Source organism: Dendrobates tinctorius, unplaced genomic scaffold (assembly GCF_039654945.1).
Source record: "Dendrobates tinctorius isolate UK_male_01 unplaced genomic scaffold, ASM3965494v1 ptg000063l, whole genome shotgun sequence".
Classification (NCBI taxonomy): Eukaryota; Metazoa; Chordata; class Amphibia; order Anura; family Dendrobatidae; genus Dendrobates; species Dendrobates tinctorius.
Window position 1 is genome coordinate 27931101 of NW_027361731.1, and position 15642 is coordinate 27946742.

Below are 15642 nucleotides of genomic sequence, written 5' to 3' on the forward strand. Positions count from 1 at the left end.
AATCCTACTGACACCTCACCAATCCTACAGACACAGCACGGACACCTCACCAATCCTAGTGACACCTCACCAATCCTACAGACACAGCACTGACACCTCACCAATCCTACTGACACCACACCAATCCTACAGATACAGGACTGACACCTCACCAATCCTACGGATACAGGACTGACACCGCACCAATCCTACAGACACAGCACTGACACCTCACAAATCCTACAGACACAGCACTGACACCTCACCAATCCTACAGACACAGCACTGACACCTCACCAATCCTACAGACACAGCACTGACACCGCACCAATCCTACAGACACAGCACTGACACCTCACCAATCCTACAGATACAGCACTGACACCTCACCAATCCTACTGACACCACACCAATCCTACAGATACAGCACTGACACCTCACCAATCCTACAGACACAGCACTGACACCGCACCAATCCTACAGACACAGCACTGACACCTCACCAATCCTACTGACACCACACCAATCCTACAGATACAGGACTGACACCTCACCAATCCTACAGACACAGCACTGACACCTCACCAATCCTACAGACACAGCACTGACACCGCACCAATCCTACAGACACAGCACTGACACCTCACCAATCCTACAGACACAGCACTGACACCTCACCAATCCTACAGACACAGCACTGACACCTCACCAATCCTACAGACACAGCACTGACACCTCACCAATCCTACAGACACAGCACTGACACCTCACCAATCCTACAGACACAGCACTGACACCGCACCAATCCTACAGACACAGCACTGACACCTCACCAATCCTACAGACACAGCACTGACACCTCACCAATCCTACAGACACAGCACTGACACCGCACCAATCCTACAGACACAGCACTGACACCGCACCAATCCTACAGACACAGCACTGACACCTCACCAATCCTACAGACACAGCACTGACACCTCACCAATCCTACAGACACAGCACTGACACCTCACCAATCCTACAGACACAGCACTGACACCTCACCAATCCTATAGACACAGCACTGACACACCAATCCTACAGATACAGGACTGACACCTCACCAATCCTACAGACATAGCACTGACACCTCACCAATCCTACAGACACAGCACTGACACCTCACCAATCCTACAGACACAGCACTGACACCTCACCAATCCTACAGACACAGCACTGACACCTCACCAATCCTACAGACACAGCACTGACACCTCACCAATCCTACAGACACAGCACTGACACCTCACCAATCCTACAGACACAGCACTGACACCTCACCAATCCTACAGATACAGCCTGACACCTCACCAATCCTACAGACACAGCACCGACACCTCACCAATCCTACAGACACAGCACCGACACCTCACCAATCCTACAGATACAGCACCGACACCTCACCAATCCTACAGATACAGCACTGACACCGCACCAATCCTACAGACACAGCACTGACACCTCACCAATCCTACAGACACAGCACTGACACCTCACCAATCCTACAGACACAGCACTGACACCTCACCAATCCTACAGACACAGCACTGACACCTCACCAATCCTACAGACACAGCACTGACACCTCACCAATCCTACAGACACAGCACTGACACCACACCAATCCTACAGATACAGGACCGACACCTCACCAATCCTACAGACACAGCACCGACACCTCACCAATCCTACAGACACAGCACCGACACCACACCAATCCTACAGACACAGCACCGACACCTCACCAATCCTACAGACACAGCACCGACACCGCACCAATCCTACAGATAAAGCACCGACACCGCACCAATCCTACAGACACAGCACTGACACCTCACCAATCCTACAGACACAGCACTGACACCTCACCAATCCTACAGACACAGCACTGACACCGCACCAATCCTACAGACACAGCACTGACACCGCACCAATCCTACAGACACAGCACTGACACCTCACCAATCCTACAGACACAGCACGGACACCTCACCAATCCTACAGACACAGCACTGACACCTCACCAATCCTACAGACACAGCACTGACACCACACCAATCCTACAGACACAGCACTGACACCGCACCAATCCTACAGACACAGCACGGACACCTCACCAATCCTAATGACACCGCACCAATCCTACAGACACAGCACTGACACCTCACCAATCCTACAGACACAGCACTGACACCACACCAATCCTACAGACACAGCACTGACACCTCACCAATCCTACAGACACAGCACTGACACCACACCAATCCTACAGACACAGCACTGACACCTCACCAATCCTACAGACACAGCACTGACACCGCACCAATCCTACAGACACAGCACTGACACCACACCAATCCTACAGACACAGCACTGACACCTCACCAATCCTACAGACACAGCACCGACACCTCACCAATCCTACAGACACAGCACTGACACCGCACCAATCCTACAGACACAGCACTGACACCGCACCAATCTTACAGACACAGCACTGACACCACACCAATCCTACAGACACAGCACTGACACCGCACCAATCCTACAGACACAGCACGGACACCTCACCAATCCTACTGACACCGCACCAATCCTACAGACACAGCACTGACACCACACCAATCCTACAGACACAGCACTGACACCTCACCAATCCTACAGACACAGCACTGACACCACACCAATCCTACAGACACAGCACTGACACCTCACCAATCCTACAGACACAGCACTGACACCGCACCAATCCTACAGACACAGCACTGACACCACACCAATCCTACAGACACAGCACTGACACCTCACCAATCCTACAGACACAGCACCGACACCTCACCAATCCTACAGACACAGCACCGACACCGCACCAATCCTACAGACACAGCACTGACACCTCACCAATCCTACAGACACAGCACGGACACCTCACCAATCCTACAGACACAGCACTGACACCTCACCAATCCTACAGACACAGCACTGACACCACACCAATCCTACAGACACAGCACTGACACCGCACCAATCCTACAGACACAGCACTGACACCTCACCAATCCTACAGACACAGCACTGACACCACACCAATCCTACAGACACAGCACTGACACCGCACCAATCCTACAGACACAGCATTGACACCTCACCAATCCTACAGACACAGCACTGACACCTCACCAATCCTACAGACACAGCACTGACACCGCACCAATCCTACAGACACAGCACTGACACCTCACCAATCCTACAGACACAGCACGGACACCTCACCAATCCTACTGACACCTCACCAATCCTACAGACACAGCACGGACACCTCACCAATCCTACAGACACAGCACGGACACCTCACCAATCCTACTGACACCTCACCAATCCTACAGACACAGCACGGACACCTCACCAATCCTACTGACACCTCACCAATCCTACAGACACAGCACTGACACCTCACCAATCCTACTGACACCTCACCAATCCTACAGACACAGCACTGACACCTCACCAATCCTACTGACACCACACCAATCCTACAGATACAGGACTGACACCTCACCAATCCTACAGACACAGCACGGACACCTCACCAATCCTACTGACACCTCACCAATCCTACAGACACAGCACGGACACCTCACCAATCCTACTGACACCTCACCAATCCTACAGACACAGCACGGACACCTCACCAATCCTACTGACACCTCACCAATCCTACAGACACAGCACTGACACCTCACCAATCCTACTGACACCACACCAATCCTACAGATACAGGACTGACACCTCACCAATCCTACGGATACAGGACTGACACCTCACCAATCCTACAGACACAGCACTGACACCTCACCAATCCTACAGACACAGCACTGACACCTCACCAATCCTACAGACACAGCACTGACACCGCACCAATCCTACAGACACAGCACTGACACCTCACCAATCCTACAGATACAGCACTGACACCTCACCAATCCTACTGACACCACACCAATCCTACAGATACAGCACTGACACCTCACCAATCCTACAGACACAGCACTGACACCGCACCAATCCTACAGACACAGCACTGACACCGCACCAATCCTACAGACACAGCACTGACACCTCACCAATCCTACTGACACCACACCAATCCTACAGATACAGGACTGACACCTCACCAATCCTACAGACACAGCACTGACACCTCACCAATCCTACAGACACAGCACTGACACCGCACCAATCCTACAGACACAGCACTGACACCTCACCAATCCTACTGACACCACACCAATCCTACAGATACAGCACTGACACCTCACCAATCCTACAGACACAGCACTGACACCGCACCAATCCTACAGACACAGCACTGACACCTCACCAATCCTACAGACACAGCACTGACACCTCACCAATCCTACTGACACCACACCAATCCTACAGATACAGCACTGACACCTCACCAATCCTACAGATACAGGACTGACACCGCACCAATCCTACAGACACAGCACTGACACCTCACCAATCCTACAGACACAGCACTGACACCTCACCAATCCTACAGACACAGCACTGACACCGCACCAATCCTACAGACACAGCACTGACACCTCACCAATCCTACAGATACAGTACTGACACCTCACCAATCCTACAGACACAGCACTGACACCGCACCAATCCTACAGACACAGCACTGACACCTCACCAATCCTACTGACACCACACCAATCCTACAGATACAGCACTGACACCTCACCAATCCTACAGACACAGCACTGACACCGCACCAATCCTACAGACACAGCACTGACACCTCACCAATCCTACTGACACCACACCAGTCCTACAGATACAGGACTGACACCTCACCAATCCTACAGATACAGCACTGACACCTCACCAATCCTACAGACACAGCACTAACACCGCACCAATCCTACAGACACAGCACTGACACCTCACCAATCCTACAGACACAGCACTGACACCTCACCAATCCTACAGACACAGCACTGACACCTCACCAATCCTACTGACACCACACCAATCCTACAGATACAGGACTGACACCTCACCAATCCTACAGACACAGCACTGACACCGCACCAGTCCTACAGACACAGCACTGACACCACACCAATCCTACAGACACAGCACTGACACCTCACCAATCCTACAGACACAGCACTGACACCGCACCAATCCTACAGACACAGCACTGACACCTCACCAATCCTACTGACACCACACCAATCCTACAGATACAGCACTGACACCTCACCAATCCTACAGACACAGCACTGACACCGCACCAATCCTACAGACACAGCACTGACACCTCACCAATCCTACAGACACAGCACTGACACCTCACCAATCCTACTGACACCACACCAATCCTACAGATACAGCACTGACACCTCACCAATCCTACAGATACAGGACTGACACCGCACCAATCCTACAGACACAGCACTGACACCTCACCAATCCTACAGACACAGCACTGACACCTCACCAATCCTACAGACACAGCACTGACACCGCACCAATCCTACAGACACAGCACTGACACCTCACCAATCCTACAGATACAGTACTGATACCTCACCAATCCTACAGACACAGCACTGACACCGCACCAATCCTACAGACACAGCACTGACACCTCACCAATCCTACTGACACCACACCAATCCTACAGATACAGCACTGACACCTCACCAATCCTACAGACACAGCACTGACACCGCACCAATCCTACAGACACAGCACTGACACCTCACCAATCCTACAGACACAGCACTGACACCTCACCAATCCTACTGACACCACACCAATCCTACAGATACAGGACTGACACCTCACCAATCCTACAGACACAGCACTGACACCGCACCAATCCTACAGACAAAGCACTGACACCACACCAATCCTACAGACACAGCACTGACACCTCACCAATCCTACAGACACAGCACGGACACCTCACCAATCCTACAGACACAGCACTGACATCTCACCAATCCTAAAGACACAGCACTGACACCTCACCAATCCTACAGACACAGCACCGACACCTCACCAATCCTACAGACACAGCACTGACACCTCACCAATCCTACAGACACAGCACCGACACCTCACCAATCCTACAGACACAGCACCAACACCGCACCAATCCTACAGATACAGCACCGACAGCTCACCAATCCTACAGATACAGGACTGACACCACACCAATCCTACAGACACAGCACTGACACCACACCAATCCTACAGACACAGCACTGACCTCACCAATCCTACAGATACAGGACTGACACCTCACCAATCCTACAGATACAGCACCGACACCTCACCAATCCTACAGATACAGGACTGACACCTCACCAATCCTACAGATACAGCACTGACACCTCACCAATCCTACAGACACAGCACTGACACCGCACCAATCCTACAGACACAGCACTGACACCGCACCAATCCTACAGACACAGCACCGACACCTCACCAATCCTACAGACACAGCACTGACACCTCACCAATCCTACAGACACAGCACTGACACCTCACCAATCCTACAGATACAGCACTGACACCTCACCAATCCTACTGACACAGCACTGACACCTCACCAATCCTACAGACACAGCACTGACACCTCACCAATCCTACTGACACCACACCAATCCTACAGATACAGGACTGACACCTCACCATTCCTACAGACACAGCACTGACACCTCACCAATCCTACTGACACAGCACTGACACCTCACCAATCCTACAGACACAGCACTGACACCTCACCAATCCTACTGACACCACACCAATCCTACAGATACAGGACTGACACCTCACCAATCCTACAGACACAGCACTGACACCTCACCAATCCTACAGATACAGCACTGACACCTCACCAATCCTACTGACACCACACCAATCCTACAGATACAGCACTGACACCTCACCAATCCTACAGACACAGCACTGACACCGCACCAATCCTACAGACACAGCACTGACACCGCACCAATCCTACAGACACAGCACTGACACCTCACCAATCGTACTGACACCACACCAATCCTACAGATACAGGACTGACACCTCACCAATCCTACAGACACAGCACTGACACCTCACCAATCCTACAGACACAGCACTGACACCGCACCAATCCTACAGACACAGCACTGACACCTCACCAATCCTACTGACACCACACCAATCCTACAGATACAGCACTGACACCTCACCAATCCTACAGACACAGCACTGACACCGCAACAATCCTACAGACACAGCACTGACACCTCACCAATCCTACAGACACAGCACTGACACCTCACCAATCCTACTGACACCACACCAATCCTACAGATACAGCACTGACACCTCACCAATCCTACAGATACAGGACTGACACCGCACCAATCCTACAGACACAGCACTGACACCTCACCAATCCTACAGACACAGCACTGACACCTCACCAATCCTACAGACACAGCACTGACACCGCACCAATCCTACAGACACAGCACTGACACCAAACCAATCCTACTGACACCACACCAATCCTACATATACAGGACTGACACCTCACCAATCCTACAGACACAGCACTGACACCGCACCAATCAAACAGACACAGCACTGACACCTCACCAATCCTACAGACACAGCACTGACACCGCACCAATCCTACAGACACAGCACTGACACCTCACCAATCCTACTGACACCACACCAATCCTACAGATACAGCACTGACACCTCACCAATCCTACAGACACAGCACTGACACCGCACCAATCCTACAGACACAGCACTGACACCTCACCAATCCTACAGACACAGCACTGACACCGCACCAATCGTACAGACACAGCACTGACACCTCACCAATCCTACAGACACAGCACTGACACCTCACCAATCCTACAGACACAGCACTGACACCTCACCAATCCTACAGACACAGCACTGACACCTCACCAATCCTACAGACACAGCACTGACACCTCACCAATCCTACAGACACAGCACTGACACCGCACCAATCCTACAGACACAGCACTGACACCTCACCAATCCTACAGACACAGCACTGACACCTCACCAATCCTACAGACACAGCACTGACACCTCACCAATCCTACAGACACAGCACTGACACCTCACCAATCCTACAGACACAGCACTGACACCGCACCAATCCTACAGATACAGGACTGACACCTCACCAATCCTACAGATACAGGACGGACACCACACCAATCCTACAGATACAGGACTGACACCTCACCAATCCTACAGATACAGGACTGACACCTCACCAATCCTACTGACACCTCATCAATCCTACTGACACCTTACCAATCCTACAGATACAGGACTGACACCTCACCAATCCTACAGACACAGCACTGACACCTCACCAATCCTACAGACACAGCACTGACACCTCACCAATCCTACAGACACAGCACCGACACCTCACCAATCCTACAGATACAGCACTGACACCTCACCAATCCTACAGACACAGCACTGACACCTCACCAATCCTACAGATACAGCACCGACACCTCACCAATCCTACAGATACAGGACTGACACCACACCAATCCTACAGATACAGGACTGACACCTCACCAATCCTACAGATACAGGACTGACACCGCACCAATCCTACAGACACAGCACTGACACCTCACCAATCCTACAGACACAGCACTGACACCTCACCAATCCTACTGACACCTCACCAATCCTACAGACACAGCACGGACACCTCACCAATCCTAGTGACACCTCACCAATCCTACAGACACAGCACTGACACCTCACCAATCCTACTGACACCACACCAATCCTACAGATACAGGACTGACACCTCACCAATCCTACGGATACAGGACTGACACCGCACCAATCCTACAGACACAGCACTGACACCTCACAAATCCTACAGACACAGCACTGACACCTCACCAATCCTACAGACACAGCACTGACACCTCACCAATCCTACAGACACAGCACTGACACCGCACCAATCCTACAGACACAGCACTGACACCTCACCAATCCTACAGATACAGCACTGACACCTCACCAATCCTACTGACACCACTCCAATCCTACAGATACAGCACTGACACCTCACCAATCCTACAGACACAGCACTGACACCGCACCAATCCTACAGACACAGCACTGACACCTCACCAATCCTACTGACACCACACCAATCCTACAGATACAGGACTGACACCTCACCAATCCTACAGATACAGCACTGACACCTCACCAATCCTACAGACACAGCACTGACACCTCACCAATCCTACAGACACAGCACTGACACCTCACCAATCCTACAGACACAGCACTGACACCTCACCAATCCTACAGACACAGCACTGACACCTCACCAATCCTACAGACACAGCACTGACACCTCACCAATCCTACAGACACAGCACTGACACCGCACCAATCCTACAGACACAGCACTGACACCTCACCAATCCTACAGACACAGCACTGACACCTCACCAATCCTACAGACACAGCACTGACACCGCACCAATCCTACAGACACAGCACTGACACCGCACCAATCCTACAGACACAGCACTGACACCTCACCAATCCTACAGACACAGCACTGACACCTCACCAATCCTACAGACACAGCACTGACACCTCACCAATCCTACAGACACAGCACTGACACCTCACCAATCCTATAGACACAGCACTGACACCTCACCAATCCTACAGACACAGCACTGACACCGCACCAATCCTACTGACACCTCACCAATCCTACAGACACAGCACTGACACCTCACCAATCCTACAGACATAGCACTGACACCTCACCAATCCTACAGACACAGCACTGACACCTCACCAATCCTACAGACACAGCACTGACACCTCACCAATCCTACAGACACAGCACTGACACCTCACCAATCCTACAGACACAGCACTGACACCTCACCAATCCTACAGACACAGCACTGACACCTCACCAATCCTACAGATACAGCCTGACACCTCACCAATCCTACAGACACAGCACCGACACCTCACCAATCCTACAGACACAGCACTGACACCTCACCAATCCTACAGATACAGCACCGACACCTCACCAATCCTACAGACACAGCACTGACACCTCACCAATCCTACAGACACAGCACTGACACCTCACCAATCCTACAGACACAGCACTGACACCTCACCAATCCTACAGACACAGCACTGACACCTCACCAATCCTACAGACACAGCACTGACACCTCACCAATCCTACAGACACAGCACTGACACCACACCAATCCTACACATACAGGACTGACACCTCACCAATCCTACAGACACAGCACCGACACCTCACCAATCCTACAGACACAGCACCGACACCACACCAATCCTACAGACACAGCACCGACACCTCACCAATCCTACAGACACAGCACCGACACCGCACCAATCCTACAGATAAAGCACCGACACCGCACCAATCCTACAGACACAGCACTGACACCTCACCAATCCTACAGACACAGCACTGACACCTCACCAATCCTACAGACACAGCACTGACACCGCACCAATCCTACAGACACAGCACTGACACCGCACCAATCCTACAGACACAGCACTGACACCTCACCAATCCTACAGACACAGCACGGACACCTCACCAATCCTACAGACACAGCACTGACACCTCACCAATCCTACAGACACAGCACTGACACCACACCAATCCTACAGACACAGCACTGACACCGCACCAATCCTACAGACACAGCACGGACACCTCACCAATCCTACTGACACCGCACCAATCCTACAGACACAGCACTGACACCTCACCAATCCTACAGACACAGCACTGACACCACACCAATCCTACAGACACAGCACTGACACCTCACCAATCCTACAGACACAGCACTGACACCACACCAATCCTACAGACACAGCACTGACACCTCACCAATCCTACAGACACAGCACTGACACCGCACCAATCCTACAGACACAGCACTGACACCACACCAATCTTACAGACACAGCACTGACACCTCACCAATCCTACAGACACAGCACCGACACCTCACCAATCCTACAGACACAGCACTGACACCGCACCAATCCTACAGACACAGCACTGACACCGCACCAATCCTACAGACACAGCACTGACACCACACCAATCCTACAGACACAGCACTGACACCGCACCAATCCTACAGACACAGCACGGACACCTCACCAATCCTACTGACACCGCACCAATCCTACAGACACAGCACTGACACCTCACCAATCCTACAGACACAGCACTGACACCACACCAATCCTACAGACACAGCACTGACACCTCACCAATCCTACAGACACAGCACTGACACCACACCAATCCTACAGACACAGCACTGACACCTCACCAATCCTACAGACACAGCACTGACACCGCACCAATCCTACAGACACAGCACTGACACCGCACCAATCCTACAGACACAGCACTGACACCTCACCAATCCTACAGACACAGCACTGACACCACACCAATCCTACAGACACAGCACTGACACCGCACCAATCCTACAGACACAGCATTGACACCTCACCAATCCTACAGACACAGCACTGACACCTCACCAATCCTACAGACACAGCACTGACACCGCACCAATCCTACAGACACAGCACTGACACCTCACCAATCCTACTGACACCTCACCAATCCTACAGACACAGCACGGACACCTCACCAATCCTACTGACACCTCACCAATCCTACAGACACAGCACGGACACCTCACCAATCCTACAGACACAGCACGGACACCTCACCAATCCTACTGACACCTCACCAATCCTACAGACACAGCACGGACACCTCACCAATCCTACTGACACCTCACCAATCCTACAGACACAGCACTGACACCTCACCAATCCTACTGACACCTCACCAATCCTACAGACACAGCACTGACACCTCACCAATCCTACTGACACCACACCAATCCTACAGATACAGGACTGACACCTCACCAATCCTACTGACACCACACCAATCCTACAGATACAGGACTGACACCTCACCAATCCTACTGACACCACACCAATCCTACAGATACAGGACTGACACCTCACCAATCCTACTGACACCACACCAATCCTACAGACACAGCACTGACACCTCACCAATCCTACTGACACCACACCAATCCTACAGATACAGGACTGACACCTCACCAATCCTACTGACACCACACCAATCCTACAGACACAGCACGGACACCTCACCAATCCTACTGACACCTCACCAATCCTACAGACACAGCACGGACACCTCACCAATCCTACAGACACAGCACGGACACCTCACCAATCCTACTGACACCTCACCAATCCTACAGACACAGCACGGACACCTCACCAATCCTACTGACACCTCACCAATCCTACAGACACAGCACGGACACCTCACCAATCCTACTGACACCTCACCAATCCTACAGACACAGCACTGACACCTCACCAATCCTACTGACACCACACCAATCCTACAGATACAGGACTGACACCTCACCAATCCTACGGATACAGGACTGACACCTCACCAATCCTACAGACACAGCACTGACACCTCACCAATCCTACAGACACAGCACTGACACCTCACCAATCCTACAGACACAGCACTGACACCGCACCAATCCTACAGACACAGCACTGACACGTCACCAATCCTACAGATACAGCACTGACACCTCACCAATCCTACTGACACCACACCAATCCTACAGATACAGCACTGACACCTCACCAATCCTACAGACACAGCACTGACACCGCACCAATCCTACAGACACAGCACTGACACCGCACCAATCCTACAGACACAGCACTGACACCTCACCAATCCTACTGACACCACACCAATCCTACAGATACAGGACTGACACCTCACCAATCCTACAGACACAGCACTGACACCTCACCAATCCTACAGACACAGCACTGACACCGCACCAATCCTACAGACACAGCACTGACACCTCACCAATCCTACTGACACCACACCAATCCTACAGATACAGCACTGACACCTCACCAATCCTACAGATACAGGACTGACACCGCACCAATCCTACAGACACAGCACTGACACCTCACCAATCCTACAGACACAGCACTGACACCTCACCAATCCTACAGACACAGCACTGACACCGCACCAATCCTACAGACACAGCACTGACACCTCACCAATCCTACAGATACAGTACTGACACCTCACCAATCCTACCGACACAGCACTGACACCGCACCAATCCTACAGACACAGCACTGACACCTCACCAATCCTACTGACACCACACCAATCCTACAGATACAGCACTGACACCTCACCAATCCTACAGACACAGCACTGACACCGCACCAATCCTACAGACACAGCACTGACACCTCACCAATCCTACTGACACCACACCAGTCCTACAGATACAGGACTGACACCTCACCAATCCTACAGATACAGCACTGACACCTCACCAATCCTACAGACACAGCACTGACACCGCACCAATCCTACAGACACAGCACTGACACCTCACCAATCCTACAGACACAGCACTGACACCTCACCAATCCTACAGACACAGCACTGACACCTCACCAATCCTACTGACACCACACCAATCCTACAGATACAGGACTGACACCTCACCAATCCTACAGACACAGCACTGACACCGCACCAATCCTACAGACACAGCACTGACACCACACCAATCCTACAGACACAGCACTGACACCTCACCAATCCTACAGACACAGCACGGACACCTCACCAATCCTACAGACACAGCACTGACATCTCACCAATCCTACAGACACAGCACTGACACCTCACCAATCCTACAGACACAGCACCGACACCTCACCAATCCTACAGACACAGCACTGACACCTCACCAATCCTACAGACACAGCACCGACACCTCACCAATCCTACAGACACAGCACCAACACCGCACCAATCCTACAGATACAGCACCGACAGCTCACCAATCCTACAGATACAGGACTGACACCACACCAATCCTACAGACACAGCACTGACACCACACCAATCCTACAGACACAGCACTGACACCTCACCAATCCTACAGATACAGGACTGACACCTCACCAATCCTACAGATACAGCACCGACACCTCACCAATCCTACAGATACAGGACTGACACCTCACCAATCCTACAGATACAGCACTGACACCTCACCAATCCTACAGACACAGCACTGACACCGCACCAATCCTACAGACACAGCACTGACACCGCACCAATCCTACAGACACAGCACCGACACCTCACCAATCCTACAGACACAGCACTGACACCTCACCAATCCTACAGACACAGCACTGACACCTCACCAATCCTACAGATACAGCACTGACACCTCACCAATCCTACTGACACAGCACTGACACCTCACCAATCCTACAGACACAGCACTGACACCTCACCAATCCTACTGACACCACACCAATCCTACAGATACAGGACTGACACCTCACCAATCCTACAGACACAGCACTGACACCTCACCAATCCTACTGACACAGCACTGACACCTCACCAATCCTACAGACACAGCACTGACACCTCACCAATCCTACTGACACCACACCAATCCTACAGATACAGGACTGACACCTCACCAATCCTACAGACACAGCACTGACACCTCACCAATCCTACAGATACAGCACTGACACCTCACCAATCCTACTGACACCACACCAATCCTACAGATACAGCACTGACACCTCACCAATCCTACAGACACAGCACTGACACCGCACCAATCCTACAGACACAGCACTGACACCGCACCAATCCTACAGACACAGCACTGACACCTCACCAATCCTACTGACACCACACCAATCCTACAGATACAGGACTGACACCTCACCAATCCTACAGACACAGCACTGACACCTCACCAATCCTACAGACACAGCACTGACACCGCACCAATCCTACAGACACAGCACTGACACCTCACCAATCCTACTGACACCACACCAATCCTACAGATACAGCACTGACACCTCACCAATCCTACAGACACAGCACTGACACCGCACCAATCCTACAGACACAGCACTGACACCTCACCAATCCTACAGACACAGCACTGACACCTCACCAATCCTACTGACACCACACCAATCCTACAGATACAGCACTGACACCTCACCAATCCTACAGATACAGGACTGACACCGCACCAATCCTACAGACACAGCACTGACACCTCACCAATCCTACAGACACAGCACTGACACCTCACCAATCCTACAGACACAGCACTGACACCGCACCAATCCTACAGACACAGCACTGACACCTCACCAATCCTACAGATACAGTACTGACACCTCACCAATCCTACAGACACAGCACTGACACCGCACCAATCCTACAGACACAGCACTGACACCTCACCAATCCTACTGACACCACACCAA

General features: G+C 51.7%; 1 protein-coding gene across 2 annotated transcripts in view; it reads right to left on the reverse strand.

Annotated features, from left to right (window-relative positions):
* RGS9 (regulator of G protein signaling 9) overlaps window positions 1-15642 on the reverse strand; it is a 186840-nt gene that overhangs the window by 66314 nt on the left and 104884 nt on the right. The gene's annotated exons all lie outside the window — the stretch shown is intronic.